A 20,514-nucleotide genomic window follows, 5' to 3' on the forward strand; every position below is an offset into this window, starting at 1 on the left:
AGTGAAAGGAAAAAACAACCATCCACCATCATACCATATATGTTTATTTTTACTCCAGACTGTGTGGTAAGGCTTCAAAAATACCTTCCTACGTTTCCCATGATGCCATGGAACTCAGTGACCGCTTTTGTTTTACCATCTCTGCCGATTCCTATAAGAGATGAAGGTAGCAGCTAAAATCTTATTATTATTTATTATTAATCTTATTGCATGTGCAGTCCCTTTGCAGGTTACATGCAAAAGATCACAAAAGTGCCACATAAAAAGTAAATCACAACCCCCCTGCACGTCCATTTAGCTACTCTGTCAAAAACACAAAATGCTAATGTGTTAAAGAAAGTATAGATTTTAGTAGACTTATGTTCTTAAATATGTTCTTCTTAGACACCATGCCCAAGTTCCAGTCTCCCATCACACTAGAACTCTACGGGGTGCGAAGCAACATCTCCGTCACTCGGACTTTACATTTGAAGCTGCCGAGTAAAGAACATCGCACATGCAGGCTCTATGGGCGAAGATGTGTGCATGAATTTGACAGGAGAGAAAATACATGAAGCTTTATGTGCCAGTTTAAAGATGGTCATTTTGTCATTTCCAGCCTCTTTTTTTGGACAATTACATTATTAAATCTTTTATGGATTTAAGACACAAAAAAAGCTCTTTCAGACCACTAACTGTGTGTAACGCGTGAGTCCTACCTGTAGATGTCTGACTAAAAAAGTAAGTCTAAGAGTGCAACTAAAGCTCACTTCTCACATGTGGTTTGACGCCTCAGTGCAGGTCCTGGTCGTAAATGAAACAGGAGGAAACTCTTTGTATCATTTTCTGTAAAACACTCTGGTACAGACTAAACTCTTCTGTTGGGTGTCATATCATTCAGCAATGCTAAACTTCTTTGGTTTTGGTTTTAGTACCTTAATCTTGTTCCTTTTTCTGTCTCTGTTTGCATACAGATACACAAAATAAAACATTCTGGTTTGTACACATTATGAAGGAAAAGGTTTATAATCTTTTAACTTCACACACATCACACGACCTGTCAAAGCCATCGTTTCCAGTGGTTCGTTCCACTCAAGCTCGTTGAAGCCAACAATGTGTCGAAACAGCTTAGATTTCTTAGATTTCACAGACTTTGGTGTGATGAGGAAAAAGAGAGCTTTCATACAAAAAAGCGGAGACCAAAATTCTTCAAGGATATTATTTTTTTCCGTGATGATCAAACTACAGCGGTCAACTGATGACTTCTGGTGTAGCTATTATTGCAAATGAGTCACTGACAGCAAGGAAATGACACCAACATTAATGCCTGACACCCAGCAGGGACTTATTTTATTTGATCTATCCGCTTGATTATTTACCAAACTAACACACATTCACATAATGTGATTCCAGCATGGTGGGCCACCGACCATAAACACCTACACGAATGGAGATGTCGTTAAAAACCAAAAAAACACAAAAACCCACAAATGAGGAGGTAACAGCACGTCATGGAAAAAATGGGCATTTACTTAATTTAGTCAGATCTCAAACTTTTTCTGGCGAGGAAAGCATTACTTTCCTCGTTTTCAGTATCACACATCAGAAAAGCCCTCAGAATTTCTTACTCGCTGATCTAATAGAAAAGGTGCCAACTGACCGTGCTGAGGTCACTGCGACTGTTTCAATCTTGTTTAATTAAATTTCTTTTTAAAAAACAACAGGACACCTGCTCCACTGTGTTACTGTTAATGTATGTAAAAAATATGAGTTCAGCTTTGACGATGAAAGGAAAACACTCACAGAACAGCATTTGTTTCCTGCTCATACAGTCGCTGCAGACTCAACACTTCATTTTAGATATACAAACAAACATATTTGCTTGTTGTCCACAGGGTGGCACCATATATTACAGATGCATGTAGTACAAAAGCTGCTACAAACAGGAAGAACCTTTATGGTATTATATTAGTAATAGTGGATAACATCTGATTTTACAAATTAGATTAGAAATCACGATGAGAAGTGAGCAGGTCCACATTATATTAATCAGACTCATAAGCTTTTCTCATGTTGTCACTTTGTGCCAGTTTGTGGTTGTTTTAGTCAAATCTTTGGAGCAAATGACATTTCCTTTTTCCTTTATATAAAGATTATTTCTTTTGAATGGTCAAAAACTTTTTGAACAGCTCTCTTGCCACCAGGCTCACCTCCAGTTACAACCACCATGAGCTAATAGTTTACAGTTACAACTACTTGGGTAATCTGTGCCTTATTATTTGTCCATGGTGTTTATTATCAGAAACTTTTAAATAATTAACTTTATTTATTCATCTTTATCTTAAGCTTTAAATCAAGGGAGTAGCAAGGAGTGTGAACCTCAAGGTGTGAAACAGCTGTGTACTGCCTTATTTAAACTGAGGGCCCATGCTAGGCTCAGTGAGAGCCTAGCATGGCCGTTTGCCCCGCGATCATGCAGGCTCCACCAAGCTGGGTTTTTCTATTCTTGTTTTGATTAAAGGATGTTAGCTTACTGCTCACCGCTCGTCTGCAGGCTTTATTTAATGGAAACATTCCACAACACGTTTTATTAAATTAATGTAGGTAGGGTTACAAAATTCACCCACAGGAAGCACCGCATGGGTTAGTTGTGATGTGGACTGGTCAACAATGAGAGACCGGTTTGAACCCCAGTTGACAAGAAAGGTTTTATACACCGAATCCACCATGATCTGTCTCTCTCTCTCTTTATCCACACACACACACACACACACACATATGTCTATATGTGTGTGTGTATATATTGTTACGAAATCAGTTTCACCCCTTTTATTCCTCGGGCATCCAGAGACGGCACCGGAACTCAGAAGTCATTTCACAAAGGCTTTATTCATCTTCATTCGTCTTCATTTAAGCATGCATCTTCTAGAAGGGGAGATGTGCAAGGCCGGTGTCCCTCTGCAGATCTCCATTGCTTTGTCTGTGAAACACAGTTTTGTAGAAGCGACCCCATCATAAAACCCCATGGTGTCCTGCAAACTCTGTGTTTGTGTGTGTATGCACGAGCACGTGAGTGCCTGTGTGGTGCACGTACCCGTGTGTCTATGTGAGTGCACGTGAGTGACTGTGCGTGTAGGTGTGGATGCGTCATAACAGTCAAAGCACTGTGTGTGTGTGTCTCTGTGTACGTGACTTCCTGCCGGTCATAAAAGTAATCTCCTCACCTAAGCTACACCAAATTCCTCTACACAACAGAGAAAACAGAGTTAACATTTTACAAACACTGAGTAGCTATCTATAGATAGATAGATAGATAGATAGATAGATAGATAGATAGATAGATAGATAGATAGATAGATAGATAGATAGATAGATAGATGTTTCCCAACACTTTAGAACATTTTAGTGTAATATGTAGTCTGCTGGTCCACCCTCTTGAATTGTATGGGGTCTGTGATAGACAGCCTGTCTTAAAACTAAAGAACATTTAAACTGCATGACGTAGGCCTTTAGTTAGGCCCTTTTAGTGGTTTCAATCATAACATTTTACAATTCCACATAACACCTCGAGTGTGAGGTTTAACAGTGGCATGGAGTCATGACTTTTGATCTGCCTAAACACTTCTTTGACACTTGGGACTCGAATATATGAGCATATACATTTGGTCTGACTGATTACACGGGGACTTGTGATGCATCAGCACACTTTATTTTTGTAAATATATTAAGAACATTATAAAAATTGATGAAAAACATCATCATATACATATCAGTATAACATATTTAAAACATTCAGCTGATAAGTTAATATGGTGAAAAGTTTCCAAGTGAATAGTCTTATTAATTTTATTTTTGGTGAGGCATAAAGACGAATACTAAGAGAAATATTCATATTCACATGACCACAATAAATCTATTCTGCTCTTAGTTTAACCAAAACACACACTTCTGTTCTTAATTTTTAATCCTTAATTCTTTTCTACAGCTCTGTATTCACTGAAAACCACAATGATGTAGTTTAGTCAAGTAATTTTTCCTCAGACTTGTTATCTTTAAGGATCCTTTTAGACGCACCATGCCATCATCCCAGGGAGGGAATCGTGTTTTTTCTTTGAGAAAAAAATATTTTTATCATTTTGCTTTAATTTCAAGGTTAATTTCTTGTCCAGCATGTGGTTCAAACATGAAAATCTCCAAATCAGAACAAAGAAAAATGCACAACAGATACTAATAAAATCCTGAATTGTCGCTCTCATTAACAATATACAGCACGAACCTGCCTAGCAAAAAAGACTGAAGCTTATTTCCTCCAAAATGAAAGACCTAAACAAAAGCATTAACACATATAGCATAAACAATATTTCTTTGTGAAGGTCTGGTTACAAAACTACACATCAGGAGATGTTGTAATAAAATACATTAGTTTTACATATCACTGACAATCATAATAAGGTTTGCATTTCTGATCTAATCACTGAATGATCGTTAAATGACCCACTTATTTAGGGTTAAATTCCTGTAATCTATAATTTTCTTTGTACATTCACAATGAACCTGACAAACATCAAAATGAAACTCTGTGGGCGTCCTGCAAACATCACGTCACCTCAGCACTCAGATTGAATGGTGTTTATATCATATCCTGTTTCCTGTTGTCTGTCTTCAGACCACAGGCTGCATAGAAGTATGGCTCTGGGACTCTGCTGAACATATTGTTTATAGTGGTTTTGTCAAGTGGTTCTGCTGAAGGTGATGCTGTTGCTGTTCTTGATTCGTCCACTGCAAACAAAGGTCTCTGACCTGCCATCTGTTGAAATAAGCATAGGCGGCAGGTCAGACCTGCAGAATCATCTTTCAGTGTTTTTAACAAGAAAAGAGCAAAGCCTTCCACTGCTAAGGATATGTAAGAATATGGATTTGACGGGCCTGTGTCAGCTTAGAAAAAAGAATAAATATAAAGAATCTGATTTCCTTTGCAGCCATACTACAAAGAATGAACAATGTTGTGCCGTGCTGGAGAATTTAGCTCATCAATCAGAGCTGGCAATGGCCCCTGGATCCCAGACTGATAGAATCTCAAAGCTCCAAGTGGTATTTAATGTTAACTAATGTAATGCTAATGTAATTAAAAATGACTCTGGTGCAACTATTATTTTGTTAATCTTGTTTTAAGACCATCATTATTTCAGCATGTTGCCAGTAAGCATTGTTTGTCAGATCTGGTTTAAGAACCATGCAGTGCAGCTACAGCAGGAATGAGACAGCAGCTAAGAGACGAGATGTTATTTAAATGTAGGGATAACAGCATAGTTTTACAGAAGAAGCAGTCGCACTCGCAGTGATGTTGTTCCAATGAGTGTCACAGCTTCCCCGTATTTCAACAAAGTAACAAATGTAAACAAATGGCATAAAATTAGAAACCCAACTTTGTTGTTTGTTTATTTTAATGATGTAACATTGTTATTATTATTATAGTTAATGTCAAAGTGAATAATACACCCAAAAATGAATTAAGCTGGCTTACTAACAGGAAAGTATACCAACTCATCGTGCCAGAACAATCCAGCAACTTCTCAATTAAAAAATGAAGCTATGATTACCTTACATCTTATGATCAGCTGCAATTGTTTAGAGTAGCTACACAGCATTTACTTTATGTGTTAGGAAACACACCTCTCAGCTACTGTTTACATTTCTGTGCCAGGGACTGCACAGGTCCTGGTACTTCCATGTTCATTTAAACAATGTCCCGCAACATGAATAGTGAACATGAAGCTTAGGCATAAGTTTCAGTAAGTAACATCTGTAATCAGTTTCTCTGGGTGTTCAGTCTCTTCTGTCAATTTCAATACTGTCCTCTTTACTCTAGTCTAATCTACTTCCTGCTCGCCTTCTTTGGGCCAATCAGCCTCCAGTCTGTGTGGTTTAAATCTCTGCTCACTGTTATTTCTACCCTTTCAGACTGTAATTTGTGCAACCGACCTCCTCTCCATCTCCATCTCACAGACACTTCAGTCAGAGCTCCATCAAAGGTTCAGTCTTTATCTTTACCACCCCCAGCATCTAGACACTGGGGGGTCCTGTCCTAAATCCAGTCACTGCTGGGGCTCCGTTCTGTCATCAGAGTCTAATCGCCAAATTCATTTCATTCTTCATTTCAGTAAATCATGTTCAGTTCTTTCAAGTGATCTCTCCTTATTGAAATCCTGCACTGTGCAACTTGAAGTTTGAAGTCCCTTGAAGTGAATCATTATCTGCTGTATGTAAAGATTTTGAACTGAATGCAAGTAATCTTAACCATAACCCCTAAAAAAAATCAAAGTACAAATAATATAAATCTAATGGACCAAAGACTGAGCCTTGGGGAGCTCCTCAAGTAACCTACATGCACAATGAATGGTGAATGGGATGGGCTGTAAATGGGTGAACTAAGTCATTTACGTAAGTAAAATAGTTTTTAAGATGTTCTGCCTTAGCGCAGTGGCTTATTTTTAACATGAACTAAAATAATAATGATAACAGTATATAAGTAAATACCGTTTATCATATGCGTCTCTTTCGTCTGGCCCGGACACAACAACTGTGGCAGTGACGATCACCAAAATAAGAAGACCTGATGGAGAATAACATCAATTGTATTACACATGGAAAAAATAGAGAATTCATTGGTTTTGTATGTGAAGCTTGATTTCAATGCTTTTCAGAGTATAATCTGATGACTGCACAGAACATGACACGTACCTGCTCCGCCTCCTATGAAAACCCAGATGCTAATTCCAAATAATTCATTAGGAAAAGCTTCAGGAATAAAACAAGAGAAGAAGAAATATATTTTATCATGACATGAGTGTAAAATGGTCAGTGTCATAACTATTTGAATGGACAGTTGATAGAAATAATACTTACAGGGTTTTGAGCACTTTTGTACAGCAAGGTCACTGATCTCAGAGCTGATGGAGTTTGAAACATTGCAAAAGAAGTGAGTGTTTACCACATCATCAGTTTTCCTTGTAAGTGTCTCTCCTGTTCCCTGCAGCTTCTTTTCCTCGTTAAACCATTCAAATTCCAGATTATTGTATTTCTGTTGAAGAAAAGACGATTAATGGATTTGCTAAAGTTTTAAACCTCCAAGTATAAGAGCAAGCATACTAAATATATTTTGACAGCAAATATATTTTTTTAAATTTTATTTAGTTATCCAGTGTGTGTGTGTGTGTGTGTGTGTGTGTGTGTGTGTGTGTTTCAGTGTCAGGATCAGAAAAAGGCTTGTAACAATCTTTCTTTGAACTTGCAAAATTACAGCTTTAACTTTAAAACTGTAGTTTATAATGTCATTTTCTTGCCTGTGTCTGTAATTAATTGAGTAAAATAAAACAAAAAGATGACTGAGAACAGTCACTACTATAGAGCTGGTTGTTTGGCAGAGAAATTCTTAACCACATCTAAGTATATTTTGCTGTAAGCAGAGTCTTCATGACGAAAGAAAATCTGTGGGAAAAGTGACTTCAGGGACTTTGAGTGTGCCATGATTAGCTCTACAATGACCTCATAGTCAAGTCAAAACATGACTGAAAGACAATTGTTGCCCACAGGTTAGAAAATAGAGATCAGTTTTGCTTTCCCTGCACTCTGCCTTTATTATCATATATTGACATAATAAAAACATGCAAATATGAAGCCTAATTCATACATGCATTAAAAAAGCTGGTTCCTCAAGTTAGCACTTAGTTCAATTCATAAATGAGTTTGTCGACAGATAAACACATAATTATGCTCAGATGTATATATGTATATATATATAGATGCATATATATATACATCTACATATATACATGTATATATATACATGTATATAATACATGTATATATATATACATATATATATACATGTATATATATATGTATATATATACATGATATATAGATGTATATATATACATCATATAGATATATACATATATATATACATCTATATAATACATGTATATATATAGATGTATATATACATATAGTGAAATCAAATGAAATGTATTCAACATTGTTCTCACCTGACTAACAGAACACGTAAATGTAACTTCGGACTCGCCCGTACAGTTCACTGTCACGTGGGGTTTCTGCACTGAGCATAGAAGATTTGGTTGCATCAATATTAAATACACATTGATTACACAACAAAGTTATCATCTATTGGACCAAACAGGCCACAAACATCGTTGAATCTTTGAATAGAAAAGAAGAAATGGCAAGAGAGTAACATGAAAAACTGTGCTTCAAAAGTCCTGAACTGTCATTTTTAAATCAATAAACATCTAAACTAAGGGAGCAGAAAAGTGTATTTCTGTCAACACAAGACAGCAAACAATTCAGAAATAAATCGATTAATCAATAAATAAATCAGTAAAATTAATTTTAACCTGAAACGTTTCTTTTTCTTGTCTTTTCTATTTCACACTCTCTACAGCAGACAGACCACACTGGACACCACAGCATAAACAACGCTTCCGTGCAAAAGTGTCTATATTGCATTGTTTGAATGACTACCGAGCGCGTAAACTGTCTGACTTCCTGCATGTCCCAGTTACTTTCAGTGACCTTTTGTGACAATATACTTGCAAAACTACAAAATCTGTGAGGAAATGTGCTTCTCTTCATATACAGATACAGTGAATTAGATACAACTCAGTGACTATCAGCTGATATTTCATAATAATTTGCCCTTTCTGGTCTGGTAGTCACATCAGATCAGACAGTGATTTTTAATTGTTCAGGTTGATTTTTAAATTGATTTTCTTTACTTGTTTACATTTTTGTGAGCACTGAACCCAGTTTGGACGTTCAGTCTGAAGCTGATAAACGTCTATAAAATGAAACTGTAGGTGTCCTGCACACAGCGCTTCACCTCCTCACTGATGCTGCATGATTATATTATATCCTGTTTTCTTTCTTCAGACCACAGTCTGCAGAGAAGTCATGCACATCTGCACATGCACAAGTGATGCAAAGTTTTTCATCAATTGTGAGCAAACATCTTTGTTGTGAATATAAATTTGTATCACTTATACTTACTGGGCTTATAGCAGTTTTGTTGAACAGGCAGACTGATCTCAGAGCTGACCAGGTTGGAAACATTGCAAGAGAAATTAGCGTTTAGCACATCTTTGGCTACTCTGGTCAGCGTCTTCCCTTTTTCTTCCAACATTTCACCATCCATTAACCATGTGATCTTCTCATTCTGTGGAAGACAATGTTATTTTCAAGGAGTGTGTGTTTATTGAACTCAGGAAAAAAAAAGAAAATATTACTGATCACGGGGCTGATAGTTTATCAGAGTCTCAGCAAGTGAACTTGAATTTAAAGAGGATCAGGAAATCTCTAGAAAAGCTATTAAGTTGTGACCTGAGAAAAAGAGAACGGTCATCCACAGCAGCCTGCCATCATGATTTAACTTAACCTACCTACACTCTGGCAATCGGTAAATGGGCTGGTTCTTATTCTGATTCTCCCTTGTTGACATGTTTGACTTGTTTGAAGAATAAGAATAAGGATAAGTAAAGAAAAAAAAGAACATTTTACTTACCTGACCAACACTGCAAGTAAAATTGACATGTCCATTATCTGTACACGTCTTTGTCGTCAAAGTGGGCTTCTGCACACGGTCTGAGTAAAGCAAATTAGATTATATCAACAGAATATTAGGCAAGGCTGATAACACATTAATCTAAAAAAGAACAACAAATATTGCTGCATGACAAATCTGAGGAGTGGCTTCAGTATATTAACATTAATATCTTAATGTGTTTGTACATACATTTGTTTTGGTTAAACTATGTATTTTTTACCTACCTAATACACACAAATGCACACTCTGTAAGTTTCCCACCACATTTATTCCATCTTCATTGGTAACCTCTGGTCTGTATCGTCCTGACATGTCTTTGGTGAGTTTGTGTCAGATTTAGTGATCCAGTTGAATCAACATCATCATTTTTTCCCTAAGATCACCTGTTTCTGTCTGCGATTAAAGATTACTCTTGTGTCCTTGAACCATCTAAGGCTCTCTGATTCCTTTAACTTGTATCTAAGTGGCACAGTAAAGCTTGATCCAGTTGCAGCGTACACATCACAATCATCCTGAGAGCCTGAAAGATAAAGAAACAGAGAGGAATCTTGTGAAAAAATAAGAATAGTCATGCTAGAAAAGTCTAGTTTTCATCAACAATCATATCTCAAGTTATCATATTTGAAGGAAATTATTATCTTCTTTTGGCTTATGAACTAGAAAACCTTTTTAGTCAGGAAAAAGACAAAATATGATAATAAGAGGAAAGAGCAGCACAATAATCAGCAGCAGCAAATCATAACAATGATATTGGCAAAAATTGAAACAGGCTATGTTCACATAGATATATTTAAGATATATATATTTATATATATATTGACAAATAAACAAAACAGAAACATGGAAATCTAAACTAGTATGTGATGCTTTGGGTATTTTACAGGTGTCACGGACAACAGATCAAGTATTTGTGGAGTCTTGAAGAATTATTGTTGGAAACTGACATGTTAAAAATACTTTGAACTTTAAAAAAAACATAACCAGTAAGTTTAGAAATAAAAGCTAAAAATATAAACACGAACACAATAATTTGTACCGTACCTGTGGAGACGATGGAGAAGCAGGAGAGCAAAAACACAACGATGGTGGCAGCAGAAGGCATCTTCTTCATTACATTCAGCTACAAAGAACAGCCGCTTTCCAGTATTGAGGTTATTTCCTGTCAGAGCACAGTAACATCACATAGTTTATGTGTGTGTGCCACCGTACATGTTTGTGTGTGCGCATGTACAGCTTTGAAAGGAAGTGATCCAAGAGGTCTCACAGTTTCACAGATAAAGAGCAAAGCAAGCAAAGCAAATGTCACACTTAGAAAAGAGAGAGTGCGTCAAGTTTAAGTTTGGTTGCTCCTGCAAATATACACAAACATACTGCGTGATCTGCAGTTAGAGATATTCAACAAATAACCAACAATTCAAACGCTGAAATATTAAAAATGATGTGGTGACGAATATTTTAGAGCATAAAATGTTTTTTTGTAATTACTTTCAAGCAAAAGTACACAAATGAGACTGAAAATGAAAATAAAGACTCCATCATGAGCTCATAAGTTTAAACATATGTTTTTGTATTCTTTAGACTTTAGACATTAAGAATGAACTACTGTGAATCTAATAGGAGAAATAACACCATATGATTTGAATTTGAGATTTCCAGTTGAACACCTGCAGCTAAAAAGGTCAAAACTCTAATCATGTTGAGGTTTAAGCATCGTACCGCTGAAGGTTTGACATGATGAAAGGTCACCGCACGCGTTTTAGCTCTCAGTCTAACATACACATGAACATACACATGAATGAGAGCTCTGCTTTTGCTTGAGTGCATGTTGTTTTTGTGCTGCTGTGCTGCCTCAGGGGAAAGTGACCCTCGTTTGTAGCTCATGGCTCATGGTTCCCTGACACCAACCTGAGCTAGTTGTAACTCTGTAGAGCTAAGACTTTTTGGTGATCTGCATTTTATCAAAAATGATTTGTCAGGTTCTCTGGAAGTGAGTGAGCATCATCAAAGTTTTTTTTTAAATGTCTAAATGTTAATTAATTAAAATTAGGGCAATCGCTGTCCTGGATTTTAGACCCTGAATATTCTGTCTTCAGACAGGAATTACTTTTGTTGTTCAACGGTCACTATTCTGACTGTAGTTTGTTTTTTGATAGTAACAGTTCTTGGGTTTTAAATTTTCATGTTTTATTTTTGCTTTTGATCTTATGCTTCTATGTGTTTAGTCTTATGGTCATTTGTATATTCCTATTTCTGTCAGTGGTTAGAGTTATATTTCCCAAATTCCCTTCTGTTGTCAAGTTTTCTTCTTTGTCATGTGATTTTTCTCATTAGTTACTTCCAGTTTGATCATGGTAGTTCTTTCTCTCTCATGTAGTGTGTTTAACTTTGCTCCTCTTGTCTCGTTACCCTGATTTAGTTTAGATGTGTTTAGTTCCAGCTGTGTCTCAGCCCCCACTGGCCCACAGTGTGTTTGTGTGTATTTAAAGCCTCTGATTGCTTTTTACTGTTGATTGTTTTCCATGTTTGTCTTCTCTGGTGTCTCCTGGTTTAAATTTATGACTTTATCAGTCTTGGACTTCTCTGCAAAGCCTGAATAGAGTTTTGTTTTTTTGTTCATGAACTCTGTCCACAGGGTCATTGTTCACACATCACATGACACAAGAGAAAAGATTAATAATGCTTAATAACAGATTAATAACAGAATATTAGTAGTCTTTCTTTTCTTCTCCTCTCAGAAAAAAGGTGCAAGTTTCCGTCGCAGATGAAGTACACTTTATAACTCTGCTGAATGCTATACAGTACAGTGTATACAGTATTGCAAACTCATTATTCAATCAATCACTCAATCAATCAATCAATTCAAAGGTTACTCTAAATTTTTAAAATCAGTATAAAGAAGGAGTCTTTTCACTTCCTGTTTCTCAGATGTTTTACAATAAAAGCCTTGAAGCTCAGTACGTCTCCAGTCCCCATCAGCAGTCTCTGCTTTTTTGTCGGGTCCCACTGCTAAATCCCTCACCCTGCTACACTGCAAAGCAAAACTTCAGTTTCAGTCTGACTTTAAATTCAAAATGAAGGTTTCTGTGCACAAATGCAAGAAGACACAACTGTGATTTAAACAGACGGTAAATATTTGTATGCTAATTATGTCGTAAACAAACTGCAGATCTGTGAGTTCAAATATGTTTACTCTCTAAGGCTATAGGAGTTTATCTACCTGTAGATGTTTAACAATAAGATACAAATACACAAATGGGCAATGAAGTACCACTTGTGTCGTGTGGTTTAACACCTCTCTGCAGATACTGATCACACAGGAAGAAGCAGGAAGCACACTGAGGTAGTGTGTCCTTTAAAAAAGGGGGGTTTCATATCATATAGCAGCTCCGGTCTTCTTATGGCCTTGGTTTTAGTACCTTAAACTTGTTCCTCCATCTGTCTGTGTTTGCATGCCCATTACACAGGATGTGACAGCCTCACTATGGTGCTCTGAAACATTTCCAGTGACTTGCACCACACAACTCTGGTCTTTCCAAGTTGCAGCACTATGATTGTCCATGAAAACAGGTCTCCATCCACTGAGGAGACCTGTTTGGAGACACCTTTCATATCTGAGTTTGTGCAGATATACAACCAAAGGCTAAATTTGTGCCACAGCCTCAGGAGGAAAGGCCTTTTCTCTCAATAGCTTCAAGTCAAGTTGTTCAGCTGACATCCTTCACAAAGTTATAAAAACTCTGTAGTTCATCAAACGATCTGCTGTACCCAGTGTGGAGCAACGTCCTGTAAGCCTGGCTTCTAAATAACATAACTTTGCAGTTCTTTAAAATATTGTTTTCCATCTTTTCTATATGGTAAACTGTATTATGTACATCAGTACACTATTGTCATACTGTTTATTCAAATTCATCTTCAAAGAGGTCACCTGACAACATTTAGTGTAGCTATTATTGTAAATGAGTCACAGTTAATAACAGGTTTAGTGATTAACATGTCATGGACACTCTGCTACTGAACTGTTTTGGGGTAACAAATTGTGTTTCTGATGTATTTCTATTTCTTTTTATCGATTCAATTATTCTCCAACATGTTGAGTCACTGTCCACAAGCACCTACGCTGATGACGGCAGAAGCCGCAGAAGCCGCAGAAGCCAGCAGCACGTTATCTGATATCAGAAAAGCAAAAAGTTCACGCCCCTCAGTTTTTAAAGTAATCAGGATTTTTTTTACTTACTTGTCTATTTGAAACGGTGCCAACTGAAAATCCTTGTGTCCTCTCTGCTGAGTGATTCTGACCCACAGTTTCAGTCTTTTTCAAACCCCCCTCTTCCCCTTTTTTGTTTGCCTTGGCAGCAAGACTCTCTCTCTTTTGTGTGGTAGAGTTTCCAAATGTGGTCTAGTGTAACACTGTTAATGGACACGTATGAAGCTTCCAGAATGAAAAAGAAACGTGTTCCCAGAACCCAGTAGTTGGAGCAAATAGTTGGTTAATGCGGATGTTTTGCAAAATAATAACTTAATTTGCTTCTTCAAAAGCTCAAAATTACATTCAGTAAAACTACAAAATGATATAAAAAAGGTACCTTACACTACTCACACGTGTTCACAGGGTGGCGCCATTGCATTACATATGTGTGCAAACTGGAAGAACCCTTACTGTATTACAACTGTAATACTCCATGAAATATGAATTTATAGAAATATACTGTATGTGAGCAGCTGGGTGACCAACAGTAAAATGACTTAACCTCCTGTAATAAGACACAAGTACAATCACATCATATTTCATATTTAAGACATATTTTTGATTAATTTGTTTATTAAATGAAATTATTTTGTGATTATACTCACATCAGTCATGATTGTGAAGTTGTTGATTTAAGTTACAAGACTAAAAAGTAGAATTTATGTATGTAAAAGAAGAACAGGGATGAAAGCAGCTCCTGGGCATTATTAATTCAATCTGAGTATGTGGTTGATTGATTGATTGTCACAAAAAACACTGGCTTCTTCTTTGAGTCCTGATGTGATCTTGTGATGGAGCGAGTTTGTGGCAGCAGCAGAACAAACAAAGATGACATTGTACTGTTAAATGATTTCTCTCGGTGGGTGTCTCTGCCAAGGCTGCCCTTATCTGTGTATCAGCCAATCAGAGTATTTCAGGTGAGCTCATCATCGTATCAAAATCCTTTAAATAGCTGCAGTCATACATTTCATCTGGTCTGTCTCAAACCAAATGGTCCTCGCTCTTGTTTCTATTCTGCAGATGGCAGGACTTTTGATCTGACGCATAGTCTGAGTGCGTGACGTAAACAACAACAAAGATATTGTCTGTCATCCTGAGAGTTTTTAAATTAGAAATAAGAATCACATGAATCACATGAGAAATTACATCTGTTATGCTACAAAAGTCCTCTTACAGCCAAGATGAACCTGCCCAGCAGAAACTGCAAATATTTTCCTTCAAAATGAAAGATTTCAAAGTCAAAGCCTGTCTGAAGCCTGGATAACGGGATAATGATTGTCTCTCTCTCCAGACCAGTTTCCACAGAAGTCAGGCTCTAGTTTTATTTGTGTAGCTGACCAACTGCTGCTGCTGCTGCTGCTGTCTCTGTTCCTGACTGGCTCAAAGGAAACTCCTCCTTGTCTATTAAAATAAGCACAGACAGGTTGCACCTGGATAATTACAACCATACCTTACATGGAATTACTGCACCCAATCTGTGCATGATATTTAGTTTGTGTGTTAAGAAATAGAAATGTAACCGTTTGTATTACATTTCTGTGCCCCATAGACTGCATGGATACAGAAATACAGATTTTATAACTAAGAGAACAATGACCCTGTAACCCTATAATATAATTTGAAATTAAACATTAAGAGTCTCACACATAAATAAGTGTTAGGTATTAAATGGGAAAAAATATCCAAAGAAAAAGGTAGAAACTGTGTTTGTCCCCCCAACATTTAAATAATTTAATTATAAATAATTTAATTAAATGGTCCTAACACTGAGCCTTGATTGCTCCACAAGTAACCTTTAAGTAGTGCACAATAGTGACTGGGAGGTTATGTGAGACATCAAGTGTAACATAAACTGGCCTTGAGCTTCTACCTGAGATCAGAGGTTTTTATTTTAAAAATAAATTATAATAATATCAATCGTAATATAAATAAATGCAAACATACATAAATAATAAATCTTACCTCTTATTGCATATTTATTTTTCTGTGTGAGGCTGGTTGCACAAACAATGCCAGTGAGGAGCAACAACAGAAAAAAACCTGATGAGAGCAAAAAATAAGAGAAAATTGTATTACTTGTAAAAAACTGGAAAAAATTAAGAATGTGCTCATTTTATTTCAGCATTTATATAAAAAATGTATGGGCTTTATACAGAAGTTGAAACCTACCGGCTCCAAAGCGCACAAAAACCCAGATGTTTGGTCCAGATTTTTCACCAGCGACATCTACAAAGTAAAACACAAAGAGAAAAATCTAAGGTTATTGTAAAATGAGTATCATAAAATTGTCATTTCAATCTTTTAAAGTACAGTTAATTGTAGATACTACTCACAAAGCTTTAAGCATTCTTGGTAAACAGGCTCACTGATGGCAAAGCTGACGGGGTTAGAAACATTACAAGCGATGGGGAGGTTCATCACATCTTCAGCTTTTTTTGTTAGCGTGTCCTTCAGATTTCCTGTTAACTCTTTATCCGTTGTAAGCCATTTATATTCCAAATAGTTTTCCTTCTTTAGAAGAAATTATGATCAAGATATTAATTAAATAGTTAAAAATAAAAGTGTAGAAGTTCTGGAAAGTAAAAATACTTTAAGATATTTATTATTTTCTTAAGGTTTAAATGAACAAATATGCAAAGCATATATGAAAAACAAGAAAGCACAGAAAAACTAAGAAAGACATGTCATATGTAGGTGGAGTTAGATATCAAGGAGGATCAGGAAGTCTCTGAAAAGGCAGTATAGTGGTGTCTGAGCCACTTGTAAACACCTCGTCATTAACTAATGATGTGATCAAAGAGCATGAGAAGCAGCCCAACTTTCATCAAATCATAACATCATTGATACAGCAGCATCTGTGAGTGAATGATTGTCGTCAGCACAGTTTAAATCATGCTCGGTTTGGGGGCAAAAGAAATAAAGTCCATTGTCTACAGATTCCTAAAATGCATGATATGTGTTAACTGTTTGAAAAGAACTCAAATTAAATATTGCCCTCACCTGATCAACACTGCAAGTGAAACTGACATTTATCGTAGAGCCTGTGCATTTCATCGTTACGTTTGGCTTCTGCACAGGGTCTGAGTAAAAAAAGAAAAGAAAAAAAGATTATATCAACCTTTTTCTAAGTATATTTGTTTAGCTAGAAGAAGCATATTTATAATGGGTTGTTACCTACCTAATACACACAAACTCAAGCTCAGTAAATGTGCTACATTTCTTCCTTCTTCGTCATAAACTATAGGCGCGTATTGTCCCGAATTGTCTTTCATCAGTTTTGTCAGCTTTAGTGATCCAGTTGAATCAACAAAGAAGTCTTTCCTTGTGTTCCTCTTGGTCCGCTTGTCTAATTTGCTATTAAAGATTATTGTTGTGTTGTGGAACCATCTCAGGTTCTCAGATTCCTGCAACTTATGCTTAAGGGGCACAGTAAAACTTGAGCCTGTTGCAGCGTACTCATCACAACCATCCGGAGAGTCTTTGAAGAGAAAACGAAGTAAGTATCATCAGAAACTTTAGGTTAGCCATGTTAGAAAAGCTCTGTACAGTTATAAGTATATTTATCAAATATTCAATGAAATTATGATCTTTTTATGTCAACTTTAGAGCTCTAATTTTAGGCATTTCATAGTTTCAACGCTACTATATATCTGCACCACATCTCAGACCACTCTAGCGGACTGCTTTTGTCCACTAGAGTGGGATTTTCCACGGCATATTCTGCACCACCTCTCTGTGCGTTCATCATTTGTTTGAAGCCAGCTCATCTCCTGCAACCACTTTTCTGAGAATACGCGCTTCTTTTGCGGTTTGGACTCCTTCTGACATTTCTTTGGAGGTGGAGGAACACCACAGTAATTGCTTAAAGGAGTTTGCTTCTCCGACATCTTTAAGAGTTCAAAACAAATGTCTGTCCTCCTCCAGAAAATCGTATGTACGCAAACGTGCGTTTCAACTTCTTAGCTGGTGCGCGTCTTTTATTTTGAAAGCGTATGCGCACCTGTGGACTACCTATGTGCACCCCTGGTTATATCAGTATAAACCTGCCTAGTAGAAACATTTCATGCTTATTTTCTTATTTTTCTTGAAACTGTGCTTTTTTTTGACATTAGTCTACCTGTAGGAGGTTTCTTAGCAGGTAGCATTGGCTCTAAATACAAACATATAGCACAAGCACTGCTACCTTCCAGCGTTACAGAACATTTTAATAAATTGTCTACCTACAATTTCTCTGATTGTTTACAAAACTACAACTGTCTGTCTTTTTTTAAAGTTGTGATTAAGTTTTAATGAATGCAGCCTTGACAGTAATTTAACATATTCGTTCCTTTCACGACAAAAGGTTGGTGTAGTTGTGATTCAAATTCAATTGTTCTTTACTCAAAAGTATTTGAAAATTCTTAATTTAATCAGGATAATTTAAATAACAAAGCGATCTACTGATGATCAAACAGCTCTGGATATAAAGCACCTTTAATTGCCAGGCTAATAATAATAAGCCCTCCATAGCTGTAACTGTAATGTAGTAGTATATCTATATAGATGCACATGTACATCCAAAGCTTAGGTTCATCTTAATCTCCTAGGATTGCTTTATAAAATGACGTAAAAATCCATCTAGAAAATTAATAAATACATTTTGTTAAAACGAGAGAAAGAAAATCTGGGACAAAACATTCTTTTAGTACTCAGGCAACTGTAAGGATCAGGAAATCATGTACACACATGAAACACAGAAATTCCACTTTCTCTGATGCCAAGTCGTGCTACAACAACGTAAGAAACCTGTTTACCAATGCACAAACCCACAAAAACTCTAGCACCAACGTCAATACAACATTTAATTCTGTTTGCCCAATCAAAGTAAAATTGAATGTCAATAAAGGATTTATATGGGCAGAAATCTGTGCCATCAGAAACTGAATTTGAATAAGTTAAATCTGAATTTGAATTGCTCAGATTGAATCTGAATTGTAACTTGAAAAAATGCTTCTTTTTTTTTTTTGCCTGTCCCGTTTGGTTCTTTTGCCGTCAGAATTATTGTCTAAGGCGAAGAAAGATGCCCAACAGATTTACTTTACCAAACTGACCATCCCAGCCTTGCCATAATGGTCTATTTGATTCACCTTTTATTGTTTATTTTATTTATTTTTTTATTTTCACTTGCTAGATACGGGACAAACTTGAATGAGGAAAAGAAAAGGGAGAAAGGAAGAGGAGGAAAAAACAGCGGAGAAGAGGGGCGGGATAAGGGCAAAAAAAAAAACCAAAACCAACTAAATAAGCAGACAAAAAAATAAATAGATGATAAAATAAAAAAATATATCAATCACCTGGATCACCTGTTGAGAAAGAAAAAAAGAAACAAGCAGAAGAAAACGAGAGCAATACAATAAACAACATCACAATGATATATGGGAATATAACAGTAAATACTAAATATTAAACATTATTTTGACAGACTACACTGTCTGTCAAAAGGTGGAGGGGGTGGAGGGGGGTCCAGTACAATGCACAAAATATAATACAATGTCTAAGTTGACGGATCATTGACAGTCAGCTGATGTTTTAGAATATCGTCTGACACTAAAGGTCTAGTCACTTAGAGCTGTTCGAATACTAGTTATTACCTATATAGACTGATTTGTGTTTGGTTGGTTTCCTTTCTATTCTAAATTTTTGTGCACACGCAACAGCGTTTGTCCTTCAGACTGATTGTACAACGGACTATGAAATGAAACTCTGTGGGCGTCCTGCCTTGTCACTTGTCACTTGAGGTTGGATAATTATATGTTCTATCTTCACACCACAGTCTGCATAAAAGCCATGCACACATAAACGTGTAGTAAAAGTGACTCAGCTTTGCAGTACAGTGCAACTTTGTATTCTTTATTATTAAAAAGTCTCAAAAGTTGAATGGAAATTAAAACTAAAACAAAAAAATGACTCCAGTTTGTCAGCAATTGTAACCATAATGAATTTGATTTGTCAATATTTAGACAGTTGGAAGGGAAATTGAGTAAACTAATACTTACAGGGCGCATAGCAGTTTTGTTGAACAGGCAGACTCAGCTCAGAGCTGACGGGGTTCGAAACATTACAAGAGAAACTGGCATTTACTACATCTTTGGCTACTCTTGTCAGTGTCATCTCTTTTTCTTTCAACCTTTTACCCTCCATCAGCCATTCGATTTTAAAATCATTTTGCAGAAGAAAATATCAATCATGGATTGGCATCATTCAGGGTTTAATCTTAAACCTCAAGTTTTTACAGCTTATAGAAGTCAAAGATTTAAGCCAAGTCTGCTTCAGTCATGTGGGTAAAGATAATAAAATGCAAAATTGAATGTGTAATATGTCAAGGTCAAAGGTCAGACATCAGCATGTAGTAATACAAGAAGACTGACGCCAGGGTGTTGTAATAACATCATAGAACACCAAGTTTTAGTATAGCCCTTGCCCTTAAGGGGGAGTTGCACTCTTTAAGTGCTCTTGTTTGTTTTTATTAGTGTGTGAAATTAGTAAACACAAACAATTACAAAATTACAAAGATGGGGGAAAATATCACTCCTAAAATAAATTCTTAACCATATCTTAGTATCTTTATCAGTAAGTGTAGCTAAATCTTCCAGAGGATGAGGATGAGGTGAAGTAAACAGTAAACTTTAAG

At 36.3% G+C, this 20,514-nt stretch overlaps 1 pseudogene; it reads right to left on the reverse strand.

Annotated features, from left to right (window-relative positions):
• Nucleotides 1–3,666: 3,666 nt before the first annotated feature.
• Nucleotides 3,667–16,392, reverse strand: LOC120718237 (annotated as a pseudogene).
• Between the last annotated feature and the right edge of the window lie 4,122 nt (nt 16,393–20,514).

The sequence above is a fragment of the Simochromis diagramma genome, unplaced genomic scaffold (assembly GCF_900408965.1).
Source record: "Simochromis diagramma unplaced genomic scaffold, fSimDia1.1 OVJJ01000381.1, whole genome shotgun sequence".
In the NCBI taxonomy this organism is placed as follows: domain Eukaryota; kingdom Metazoa; phylum Chordata; class Actinopteri; order Cichliformes; family Cichlidae; genus Simochromis; species Simochromis diagramma.